We start from the raw sequence: 13,220 nt of genomic DNA, 5'->3' as shown, positions 1-13,220 counted from the left end.
GTCATGCGTTAAATAAGGGAGAGAATTCTTCTTTCGAAACAACACACTGAGAGTAAATTATTATCGCAACAAAACGGAGTGAGTGCAACACACCACATCCAAGAAAAGCAGCCGTAAATCCAAAATGACAATAATCAAATAAATCAACTAAAGAAGTTAACCTGGAAAGCAAAGTAAAGATAGAGTAGAAGGCATTCCTAAAGGAATTTGGAGTAAAGCCACCGTAAAGACTTTTCAACATAGGGGATCGAACTTGCCTACTTAGGTCAAGGGATTCATTGTCCTGACCACCAGAGCCTCCAGCAATCATCGGCCACATGACGGTTACCATGCTCCTAAGACTTCTTCCAGATCATGCAACAAAAAGCCTTTCGATCTTAGGGTCAATATTGAATTCAGGTGCAACACCTTCACTCAAATACTGTTTGCAACTTGGTCGTACAAGCTACAATACGCCTAAGATTTAAAGGGGGCCTGCGAAAACACAAAACTTAAACAAACTATTAGATGCCAAGTCCCCAGCAACGGTGCCAAAGACTTGTTGAGGATAAATTAGTTTGTTGATATGTGTTAATTGTCATGCGATGATCATGTGATGCGTCAAGTGTATATGCGATGATCAAGCGTTCCTGTCATAAGTTTTCTCACTCTCTCACCAAGTATAATGAGATCGCAAGTTTCTCGGGATGATTTGAGGTCAAAAACGGGGACTTGCAACTAAAAGATGAATGTAAATTAATGTGTTTGAGGTGGAGAATAAAAATAAAAAGAAAGAAGCTAATTAACAAGCATTACTCCTACTCCAAACTAAACAGACTGAACAATTGAAGTTTAACTATGAGAATCGTTAGAGATGCGGCAGCTATTAACACATGATAAGATGCATAGAGAAGCAGGGTTGGGGAGGAGACATCGCCAAGTCCCTAAGTTTAGTCGCAAAGGGTAATTCCAGCTCACCACACTTGCGCATCACACACCTCTCGATGGTCAGCCACATGCGTTATATCTTTTTAATGCATGATTCATCTTGCATTGACCATAAGGTTATTCCTATCTCTAGGAACACTTCTTACTTTACTTTGTGAGTTCCACAACTACTTACCTTCTCAGGCAGTTGGTTATAGCCACTTGTTTTTATGAGTGGTCATAGACAAGCATTGCGATAGCCTCGTACTAAGCAAACAAGGTCGACTCACTATACTCGTGCGACGCACACCTCTCGGTGGTTCACTACATGCATCATATCTCTATAACGCATGACTGAGTATGTGATAACTCTTGTAGTCTACACTTAGCTAATGAAAGAACTAAAGAGATGCATTGATTACAAAGTGTATTAATGTCTTAAGCCAAAATGTAATACAATATAAACGTAAGAAAAGAGAGGTGGAAGGCTAGATGTACGCTTCCATCAAATGTATGTCAAGACTGTCGGTGGTGCAATGGATGGGCAGTGGAGTAGGTCCTCTCGAGCAATATCTCCGACGAAGCTTCAATTGTCAATTAGAAAGGGTTATGGAAACGAAGAACTCTTAGAGAAAATCTTGGTCATGCTTTCATCTGTGATCACAGGAATCTACCCAAGGCAGAAGTTCCCGGACGCTTGAACTTGGGCTCCAAGGCTCTATTTATAGAGCCAAATGCTGGCAACTTTGATAATCCCGCTCCCAATCACCACCATTACTGAGCGGTAGGTAAGAATGTTAGTACTGCATCATGGTCTAACTGCTTTTCAAAAGGTCTATTAAGTAGCTCAAACATCCCGAGGTATGCCTTCATATTTGTTTCTTTTGCAGGATCAACGCATTTCACCCACTCCTTGCGATCATACTTCTATTATGGCTATCACTTTGTAGTTGCGGCAGTGCATGTGACCAACTTTGCTTCATTGAGATCAACGCATGCGATCAACTCCTGCGACAACTACAAAATAGTCATTTTGACGTAAGATAACGCCTGATATAGGGTTAGTAGGGATTTTTAGTATAGATCAATACAAGTTCATTATTTCACATGAATTCTTAGCAATATCAACGTATGTTCTACTCATCAACCCTCATTCTAAGTAAAAGGTTGCAATAGTTTGTATTTATGCAAGCTATCATGCGGCCAAGGATCCTAAAGGGAAAGCACCAGTGGACTTTGATGATGGACCCATCAAGGCTAAGAAAGAAAATGAGAAAAAGACAAAGGAAAAGAAGGGAAAGGAAGAAAAAGAAAAGTAGGAAAAGAAGAAGAAAAATGAAGAGAGGAGAAAGAAGAAAGAGAAGAAACGTTGATGCAAAGCTGAGCATCAGATGGTAGAGGAGCAATCCACCACTGCAAGGGTGGAAGAATTATTGGCGAAGAAGTCTATTGGGCCAATCAAGCACATGAACATTAAGCTCCAAAGCGCAAGGGTGGCCGCATCTGGAGCCACATTCGGATGGATGAGAAAGATGAAGATGATGTGCATGAGCCTTTCATCCGACAGTCAAAAAGAATTGAAGAAGAAAAAGTGGCTGTTGAGCCTAAGGTAAAAGAGCAGGTGACCAGTCCTGAGGTCATCACAACCATGTCCGCTATGGACCAAGCTCATGCGCAACTAGCTGAGTATAATGAGTTGGAGAAGAAGAGAAACACTAAGCTAATGGAGAAATCCAGCCAGATTCTTGCCACTGGTGATTTGGCAATGAGGCTTCATTAAGAAGAGGTCTACAACGAAAATTCGACGATAGAAGAAGAAGCAGGAGGAATATAAGCACATCGAGGTTATAGTTGAGACGTTGAACCGAGAGATAGAGGAAGAGAAAGAATAAGAGAGAAGAGGAAGAGAAGAAAAATAGGCATGAAGGAAGGATAAAATTTTGCACCAGAAGAATGAGGAGAGAATAGAAAAAGAACAGTGGGAGAAAGAGAAAAATAAGAGGAGATGAAGAAATAAAGAATTGGGCTCATAGTTGTTGAGCACCCAAAGGGTGTAAAAGCCCAGGAAAAGGGCAAAGAAAAAGGTGATGAAGACTTCCCCCACCAAAGAAGTCACAAGGATGGAGAAGAAGGAAAATGATGACATGTTACTGGAAATGGAGTTCTTCCCGGTGCAATCACTGCTACCCTATTACATCACTAGCATCATCACAAGGCTAAGATGGGAGGACTTTTGTCAAAGCCCATCCATAGTCATTCCGAAAATGGTGCATGATTTCTACCATGGCCACTTGCATACTTATAAGGATGTTGTGACTGTTTCGAGCTGCTATGTGTCATTCTGCGCCTAGGACATCAACAAACTATTCAAGCTAAAAGACAATTTGGATGCACCTGACAACAGGTTTATTGAGGCGTCAAGCAATGAGCACATGGTTGATGCGTTGAAAGTACTGACGAAGCCTGGATCCGACTGGAAGATTTCCCCCATAGGCATCTGGACTTTGGCTTCCAATCAATTACGTCTAGAAGCGAGGCTATAGGTTTATCTGTTCAAGAAAAGACTGATCCTCATAACACATGACAAAACAATATCAAGGGATTTCCTAATGGCTACCTACTGCATCACTAGAGGAATCCCCATGGACGTTGGCCGCCTAATCGTACTGCAAATCAGGGGAATATTTGGAAAACCTCGAGGCCACCTCTTCTTCCCTAGACAACCACTAGCCTATGCCTCTGCATTGGCTTCAGCGTAGAAGAAGAGCCCTCAGCAGAAGTAAATAAAGTCTTCACAAATCATATCTTGCGTTGATTATTAAAGAACTCCCCTCACTACCCTGAGTCTGCCAAAGCCCCCAAGCACCTAGCCCTCATTGACCTAAAAGCCCCTCAACCACCGCTAGCTAAACACCAAAGGTCCAAGGCCAAAGTTGAGGAAGTGGTTGGAACCAGCCCTGAGTGCGTTAATCTTGAAAAACCATGCCACTCCCCATCATCGCTAAAGATCATTTGCTTTTCCTATCCTCTTTGCCCACAACTTTTAGCTTGCTTCCCTCTCCTACTGATCCAAATGATCAACCATCTACTGAGCCATAAAAGAACTCCCCTTCACCGCAGAAGTCTCCCTCTGCCGACCCTAAAGAAAAATATCCCCCGTCGCCTCTCATGGACAGATTTGATGACCCACTTGATTTGGGCATTAGCCCATCCAACCAGCACCAACTGAAGTTGGTGAGGATATGGACATCTCGCCGCACCAATCCCCTTGAACTATTCCCTCACCACATACACTCGCCCCAATCATCAACCTTGAAGAGTTAAAGGACTTCATTCGCATAAAGCTCAATTACCAATCGTGGCCTCTGTGACAGTCTATTAGTTCCCTACAGTGAGATGTCTTTATCATGCGCCAACATCTGTCCCTTCAAAGCCAGCAAAACCATGAGTACTTCAATTTCTTAACTACCTATCTTCAATTTCGTCACCCCTTACGCTTCTATGATGACCCAGATCTTGCTCCTGAACGCAGGAATGATGACCCACCATCACAGCAGTAAATTTGGGGGTGTTGTTTTGGAAATGGATTCTTCTTATCTTTTATTTCTCTTGCTTCAATTTTTTTGATTATTTGTACTCATTATTATGCTTTTATCTGATCTTGCGTTGTTATTTTTCATATCTTATTTTTTTGAAATTCTTTTTTTTTCTTATGTCTTTTTGTGCATTGACAAATTAGCAATTGTGATGATATCTATGTCGATTCACTAGGTCCACTCACTAAAAGTCACTTCCCTTTCTTGGCTTTAATAGCTTCTTCATGTTGGATTATATGTCATAAAACTCACAATTTGTAATCATTAAACATATTATATTTACAATAAAGATGTTATTGAGAGTATTTCAATAAAGTTGTTATTTAATATATAAATTGCATTCATAGATTCATAAAACTAATAAACTAATGAACCCTTGAGTATAACATGAACTTTATGAATAAGAGTAGATCAAGTTTTAGCATATAGCCAAAACGGTCTATAAGTATATGAATAAGAGTTGGTACCTTATCTTAGGGTACTATGGATGCGGCCCGCTTTGTATATTGATACAAACAATGTGATTCCAAAGTCATTCATGTGGAGACATGCGAGTGGAGGCATCCTATGAAAAAGATGTTTGCATAAGATTGAACCACAAAATAGTCACTTTTCTTCATAACAACCGTTTACTGTTAAAACTGACTATTTAAATTTGATGACCTAAGGTGACTCGATCTCAATCTTGAGCTAGCTATGAACTTTTGTTTATTCAGGATTATCCTTTAATCTGCATAGGTGAGAGTGGCTCAACATCGCCACTCGATAAGCCTCCCATTTTAGGGGTAAGTCCGGATAGATAGCTAGAAACATAGTCCTACAAGATGGAATTCACTCCAACCTATTTTAGAGTTGGCAGATAGGTCGTTTCCTTAAGTATGACTCATAGTCTTAAACAAAGGGGCCCCACCCTTTCTATGGCTGAGAGGGACTCGGTTTATTAATAGGACCATAAACCAATTGTCCATTAGAAGATCAGTGGAGACTAAGGAGCAAGATGTATTATAGGGGTAAAACGATAATTTTTTACGTAGTTGTAAATACGAACAACTTATGAAGGATTGACTTACTAATTATGGTAAATCAAGTGAATACAAATATATCTACAGTGAGAAGAATGCAACTACTGAGCTATAGTGGAGTGTTTTGGTAGTTAATGAATATTGATTAATTCAGTTAAAAGAGTTTAACCAATTAATCTCAAATCGTTGGAGCTCATGATATGCAAGTCCATTAAGTCCCTCTACTAGCTCATAAAAGGATTAAATCTTAGAATAACGTGTTAAGAGAATTTGAAATGTTCAAATTCGGTTTAGGGTTTGGATTATTATATTTGATATAATTAACGTTTAATTAACAAATTAAATGATTTTGTATATTTAAATATGATTTAAATATCAATTTCATGAATAAGGATTCATGTATGAATTAGGTGTTTTAATTTAATATTTGATATTAAATTAATTAATTGATTAAATTGTTTAATTAATTAATTAATTATTTATTTATTTATTTATTTATTTAAAATCTGAATTTATGAAATTCAAAATAGATAATTAATTTAATTTGATTAAATTAATTAATTAATTAATTAATAAAAAGAAAGTTTCCTTTTAAACTTAAATTAAATATAGTTAAATTGGAAATTGAAAATTGGATAATGGGATTATCCTACTTAATCTATTAGCTTTAAACTTAGCCAAATGATTAATAGGAAAAAATTGAGTGTTAGTTTTTCATTAAATCAATTTGCATGATTCAATTCTATATATATATGAGTTTATTGTTCAGAAAATGGGTTCATGCAAAATTGAATATTGAAGGAAAAATTCTGCCATTTTTCTCTCAAAACCTCTCCAAATTTTACCCAAAATTATCTCTCAATTTGGGTTCCACTTTCCAATCTAAGGCCTGAGATTAGTAGAGAAGACTCTTGTGGTAGTCTACTCCAAAGATTGAAGAAGAAACTCAAGGAGATTTAAAGCAATTTGGAGGATTCATCAAAAGTTGTATGTTTAAAACCCTATTTCTGTTATTTTATGAACTTACATGCTAATCCACTAAAATTAATGTAATTAGAGTATTTAAGATCCAAATCTCTTCTTCATGTTGAATGTCAACTCTCTCGCTTCATTATTTGACAGTCCCAATTTTTATGCTCGCAAGCCTCTACTCAAACCTCTTTTTTAAAATTTTTGAATAATTTTGTTTTCAATTTTTTAACAATGATGACCTTGCTACTTTAAAAAAAATTAGGGGTGGGAGCGGTCAGAGCAAATGTGTTTAACTTTCTTATTACGATTACATACATCATTTTACTTAAAAATACAAAAATAAGAAAAATAAAAAATAAAAAAAATACCAACAATGAACTCCAATGTCAATGCAAGGGAAAAATCCAACCTGATAAGAGTTAAGTTGTGAAAGGAGTTTGCTCGTAGTTGGATACTTCGCTTGACACTCGTGCAGGTAAGTCAAAACGAAAGTAGGTAACTAGGATCACCGCAATGTAAGTAGCATTTAATAAACATAACTCCAATGTCTAGCAAAAGTTAAACTTAAGTAGGTAACTAGGATCACCGCAATGTAAGTAGAAAATGTTTGAAATGAGAAAAAGGTTTTTTAACGTATATTTGTCAGATTGAAAATAAGAAAATAATTCTTTAAAGAAGTGACCATGCCCAAAAGAATAGTGTGGCTTGAGAAAAGAGTGCAAGTGAGAAGCATGATGAGAAGCTAGTCAGTGCAGCTTAGAGGTGTAGAATAAGTTTGAATTTCCTTAGTATAAGGACAAGCATTATTCTAAATTTAAGGGTGTGATAACTTGTAGAAATACAAGTTATTATAACATTTTTCTTAGAATAATGAGGTTAGATAAGCAAAATATGCGCTAAGAATTCTAGGAATTCATGCTTAAAAATATATTTACGCAAAAGTACGTTTCAAATCCCTATTGACTGCATATCATAAGTTAATCTGTGCCGAAGTGCTATATTTCGCAGTTGATCGCAGAAACTATCCGCATGTTTCGAGCTCACACCCAAGGAAAAAGCAGTTGATTACATGCTTTGGGATCTCTGACGTAATCCCAATAGATATTCTACAATAACTCACAATGATGACCATGATAGCAACGCTGACATTCTCACCTACCTGATAAGGGATAGTGACTAATCATTGTGTGATCCCTGAAGTCATCAGCAGATGCCTCTATAAATAGAGCCTTGACACCAATGTCAAAGAATCCAGATTTTTGTTTGCTAGTTCTTTGATCCTCAGCAATAGCACAATCGAGCATTCCTATGAGAATCATTTACACCCAAAAACCACATCTAACTACCACCAAAACTTTGCTGGAGAAAAAGCTTGAGTGGGCCTTATCCACTCCATACCACCATTTTGTCACCAGCAGCCTTGACATTCCATCTGTTTGACCAAGAGATTGCTGAGAACTGACCTATCATCATTTCCTTCTTATCTTACTATTGTGTTACATTGTGTACTTAAGAAATTAATCATTTTGTAAACAACAGTTCTATTTCGATCTATATCATCATGTCTACTCCTATTATCTCTTCTATCTTTATCATCACTTTTGCATTTACCATGAGTAACTAATCTTAACAGGATAAGGGGGAGGTTGAATGCTATGAGCTAAGTTGAGTCTTTAAGGGTTTATCCTATTTGCTTAGTGTGTGACTATTTAAATGCTTGCCTATGATTACTCATTGAGTCAAATAGCTATAACCAACTACCCGAGAAGGTAAGTAGTGGATCTCATTAAGCAAAATAAGAACTATTTCTAGAGATAGAAACAACCTTATGCTCAACGCAACATCCTTCATGCGTCATAGGGATATGACAAATGTGGTTGGCCGCCAAGAGGTATGCGATGAACGAATGTTGCGAGCTTAGATTATCCTGGAAGCTAAACTTAGGAACTAGGCATAGACTTCTCATAAACCCTGCTTCTCCATACATGTTTTTTACACACATTAAAGTTGTTGTCTCTGTAAGTTTTCTTAGATTTAAATTCGAAGTGATAATTGCCTGTTTAGATAATTTCATCGCATAGTTTCTTTAATCGCATGATTTTTTATTCTATTACAATTAGTTTAGTCCTTTCTGCATACACATTACTTTCTAAACATTCGTAGTTACAAATCCCTGAGTTTAACGTCGGCTCACACCGAGAAACTTGTACTTGTTTATACTTGGCAAACTATAAGAAAACTTGTGATCAGTGCATGATTAACTACAACTTGGCACATAGTTAGTTTAGCGTATAGTAATTCTTTAATAGTTTGTGTTAACTGCATTGAATGTAACAGATATCCTATGCAATGAGTTTTCATAAGATCGGACCACAAAATAGTAACCTCTAGATGTAACTTCGTTGACTAGTTAGGTTTCCTTTTGTTTTGAGTAAATGTTTACTCAGGTATATTTTGACTAAAAACAACCTAAGTCTAGGTGATTATCCAAGTACAATGTTTATATTTGGACTTAACCTATGATATCTAAGAGATAATCAATTTATTACCTCACATCTCTCATGCATGCTCATAAAGCCGGGTTAACAACACTAAAAAAACTGGCTAAATTCCTCAAGTACCTGGTGTCCCGTAAATCGTCAACTTAAGTACCTCCAATCTTAGACAATATTTAGCCCTAGTGAGTTTGTAACCATAGTTTTACAAGATAACGACCAATTTTAACTAATTAAAACAAGTTATTGTGTGTTAAACTTACATGAGCATGCATCTTATCTTTGTTATAGATTTTAAAAGTGTAATTCATTTTATAACACTTTATAAAACTATAGACATGTTTTTCCATCCATAACATACACCAAGCATTTCATAATTTAATATAAAAAATTATATTAAATATATGAAACCCTAAATCATGCATACTATATATTATAACAAATTATAACACACTTTCAATGCATGATACATGCTTTCTATGGTGAGATTTTAAATTTAGATGGCATACTATATGCACATACAAGAATTATTTAATTATAACATACATTCCCCAATGCATAAATAATTAAACACAATGATATGAACTAGTTTTGGCATTCTAACCAAGCAAACAAGCTAAATTATTACAAAAAAAAATTCAAACTAGTCTTGAACTGCCACTAGACCACCTGAACCAAACCGAACCGGCTCCAAACCACCCGAACCGGACCTTCAAGGCTTGAAAAGGGTTTAACCGGTCCAAAATGACCCAAACCGATTGAACCAAAACCATCTAGACCGCTGGCTAGCACGCGCGCATTCTGGGCTAGACGAAGAACAGCGTTGCGATGCTACATGAAAAACGTCGCGACATTGCAAGGCAGTAGCTTCAGCTGCACATTTTTCCTACTGTGCATGCTTCAATTCTTCTTCAATTACAACCTAGTTTTAACTCTATTGACTCGAACAAATTTACAGACTTTTAATCACACATTAAGGCCCATAAACAAGGAGTCAATTACAGCATAATTGAAGAGAAATCTAATGCCAAAACTATATATATCCATATCGACACCCATTTTATACAACTTATGAAAAAACACCCACCAAGCTAAAATCAACTTAAATTGAGTGCTTAAAACATGTTCTGATACTAATTGTTAGAGTTGACATTCAATATATGGAAGCAATTTAGATCCTAAGCACTCTAACTACATTAATTTTAGTGAATTAGCATGAAATATCAGTTTTCCAGAAATTAAGGTTAGTATATACAACCTTTGAAGAATTCTCTTAATTACTTCAATCCACTGCGAATTTCTTAAACCTTGGCATAGACAACCATAAGAGCTTCTCTACTATTCTCTTGGCCTTAGATTGGGTGGTGGGACCCAAATTGAGATAAAATTTGATGGATTTTTGTGATGGAGAGGGACCGCAGAAAAACATATATTTTTTTCAATTTTTTTCCTGATTTTTCAAAATTAGCGTGAAATGATAATTTCAATCAACACTTCTCTTTTATATGAATGTATCATGCAAAAATGAATCACAAAAATTTGACACTTAATTGTCCATTGATTAAAAATAATTAGGTGTGGAGAAAATGGAAAATGTGGGATAATCCCACTTTCCATTTTCTTGATTTATTTATTTTAATTTAATTTAATTTAATTAAATAAAAATCAAATTAATTCAAAATAATCTTATATGTTATATTTTAAATTTCATAAATTCAGTTTCGCATAAAATTAATAATAAATAAATATTTAATTAAACAAATTATTAACTATCGGGACATTTCACTAAAGCTCAACAATTACACTCTCCTCATTGTAGATAATTTCCATCCACTTGATTTAACCATAATTAGTAAGTCGATCCTTCCTAGGTTGTTCGTATTTACAGTCGGATCAAAATTAGTGTTTTACCCTTGTAATACATCTTGCTCCTTAAGTCTCCACTGATCCACTACAGAACAATTGATTTGTGGACACAGAAATATATTTGTAGTGAGAAAAGTGCAACTATGGGTCTATAGTGGAGTGTACCCGCAATTAACGAATATTGATTAACTTGATTAATGAGTTTAGCCAACTAATCTTATATCGTTGTCTGACACAAGCGTGACACAGAATATCCTGACATCAGGCCTAGTTTAGCGGTCTGGTCGGTTCACCAACAGTCCCGTTCAGTGTCTGGCATGCGATTAGTTGATTGGTCCAGCAGTTCGTAGATTGGTTTGACTTGTTCGTTGACTGGGCCAACGATTTTTTTTACCAATTCAAGCAATTTTTTTACCGATTCGAGTGTTTTTTGGTCGGTTCGAGTGATTTTCGTCTAGTTCGGGTAGTATTGGCCCAGTTCGAGTGGTTTTTGGCTAGTTCAAGTAGTTTTGATTCGGTTCTGGAGTAGCTGAAGACTTTTTAGGATAAAATTTATAAATCTAATATAATTTTATTCTTTAATTTTATCCTAGGGGCCAATTAACCTGTTCATATACTTTTTTAAATGATTTTTGGATGTCATTTAGATATAATCTCACCTTAGGTTAAGCATGCTTATGCATTTTTATATATTATAATAGTTATAATGTATGGGATAATGTATGATTATTTAATCTCATAATTTATTTAATACAGTGGTTATGTTAATTTGATGAAATTAAGAAAGCATGGAGTATATAATTACATAGGTTAAATATAAACAATTATATTTAATGCAATGTGTAGAGCATGCTTGTCTGATTTTCATGTTTAGCTTAATATAAGGAGTTATGTTAATTAAATATGAAATCAAGATGGACTGAGCATGACACATCCGTAATAATAATATAATTGTTATATTATATCCATGCAATGCATTTTTTATGGTTTAATTATTATGATTGTTAATTAAATTAAACCATAGAGAGCAAGATTATAGGGTAATCATTAAAATTTGTTGTTTTTAAAAAAATTATGATTAGGAACCGACAATTTATAATCAAGAATTGCTTGCAAACATAGGATCATAGGATAAATTAATTAATTTTATATTGTTTAAAATTAATTAGACCTAAGATCATTTTAATTTTAATAGGATTGAAATTATTTCTTACTTAGTTTTAAAATAGTTTTAATGAACTAAGTAGGAAAAATATTACTATGATTACAATGGAACCCTACCGGTTAGGTTCTGTCTAGGCTGGAGGTATTTAAGTTACGGAACATCTCTTACCTGGAACTTAAGTTGAATTAATCATAGTTTAATGTTGTATACAATCACTAGGTTTTTAATTACCCTAGAAAATAGTGTAAAGACCTTTTTATAAGAGTTATAATAAGCATAAACTTAGATAGATTGACTTAGCCAGATTTATCTAAGTTATACCCTAAAATACGGTAGGACTTACCCTAAAATATGGTAGGACACTTTAGTGGAAGGAAAAGTACAAAATAAGATATTCATATCAAGTTTTGCTCTTATGTCTTTGTATGTTCATAACATGAGATCCATGCTCAGCTTCATGTCGCCTTGAGCGCGACTTTCCTTCAGAAAGTGTTTGTAGGGTCAATAACAAGGTGAATGGGGAAAGTGTCTATAGTAAGTAGGAGTGGGACACGTGTCAACGTATCCTTCGATCTCCACCCCTAGATCACACCATGAGATTCTTATGATCCGCATGTGTTTTTTCCTTGAGAAATCATCCCTTCGAAGGGCCGGATCATAAGATTCATGACACAGTGAACTCCTGAAAAAGATAGAGTCACTTAGATTAATTACCAATAGTTGTCTTTCCTAACGGTAGTCTGTTGGTGCATACCTCTGGGATCTGAAAATGGGAGAGTTACATTTACGGGGATGATTAAGAGTTATTGAATCCTTAACCGAACAATGGTGGCTAATATCTACAGGAATACGAGTTATTCTGATATTAGAATTAGCTGAGAGCTGTCTCATTTCAAAAGAGGAGTGGCTGATCACCCTTCAATGGTTGTTGCTTTAAACCCCTAAAGCCTCATTGCAAAAACTAAATCAATAGTTTATTAGGGTTCTAGAGTCACCATTGATATCGACACATCTGAGATCGCCAAATGTTCGGGCTTGTTTTTGCTAAATTGATTGGATAGTTTGCAATTGTTTGCTTGTGTGATGGGTTAAGGCAAAGATAACTAATACGATCAATGTTTGTTTTTTATTTTCAGCAATGTCTTCCTCAATAATTGTATTGCTTAAAAATGAAAAACTTACTGATGATAATTACTCT

The sequence above is a fragment of the Benincasa hispida genome, chromosome 12 (assembly GCF_009727055.1).
Source record: "Benincasa hispida cultivar B227 chromosome 12, ASM972705v1, whole genome shotgun sequence".
Lineage (NCBI taxonomy): Eukaryota > Viridiplantae > Streptophyta > Magnoliopsida > Cucurbitales > Cucurbitaceae > Benincasa > Benincasa hispida.
This window is presented reverse-complemented; position numbering follows the sequence as displayed.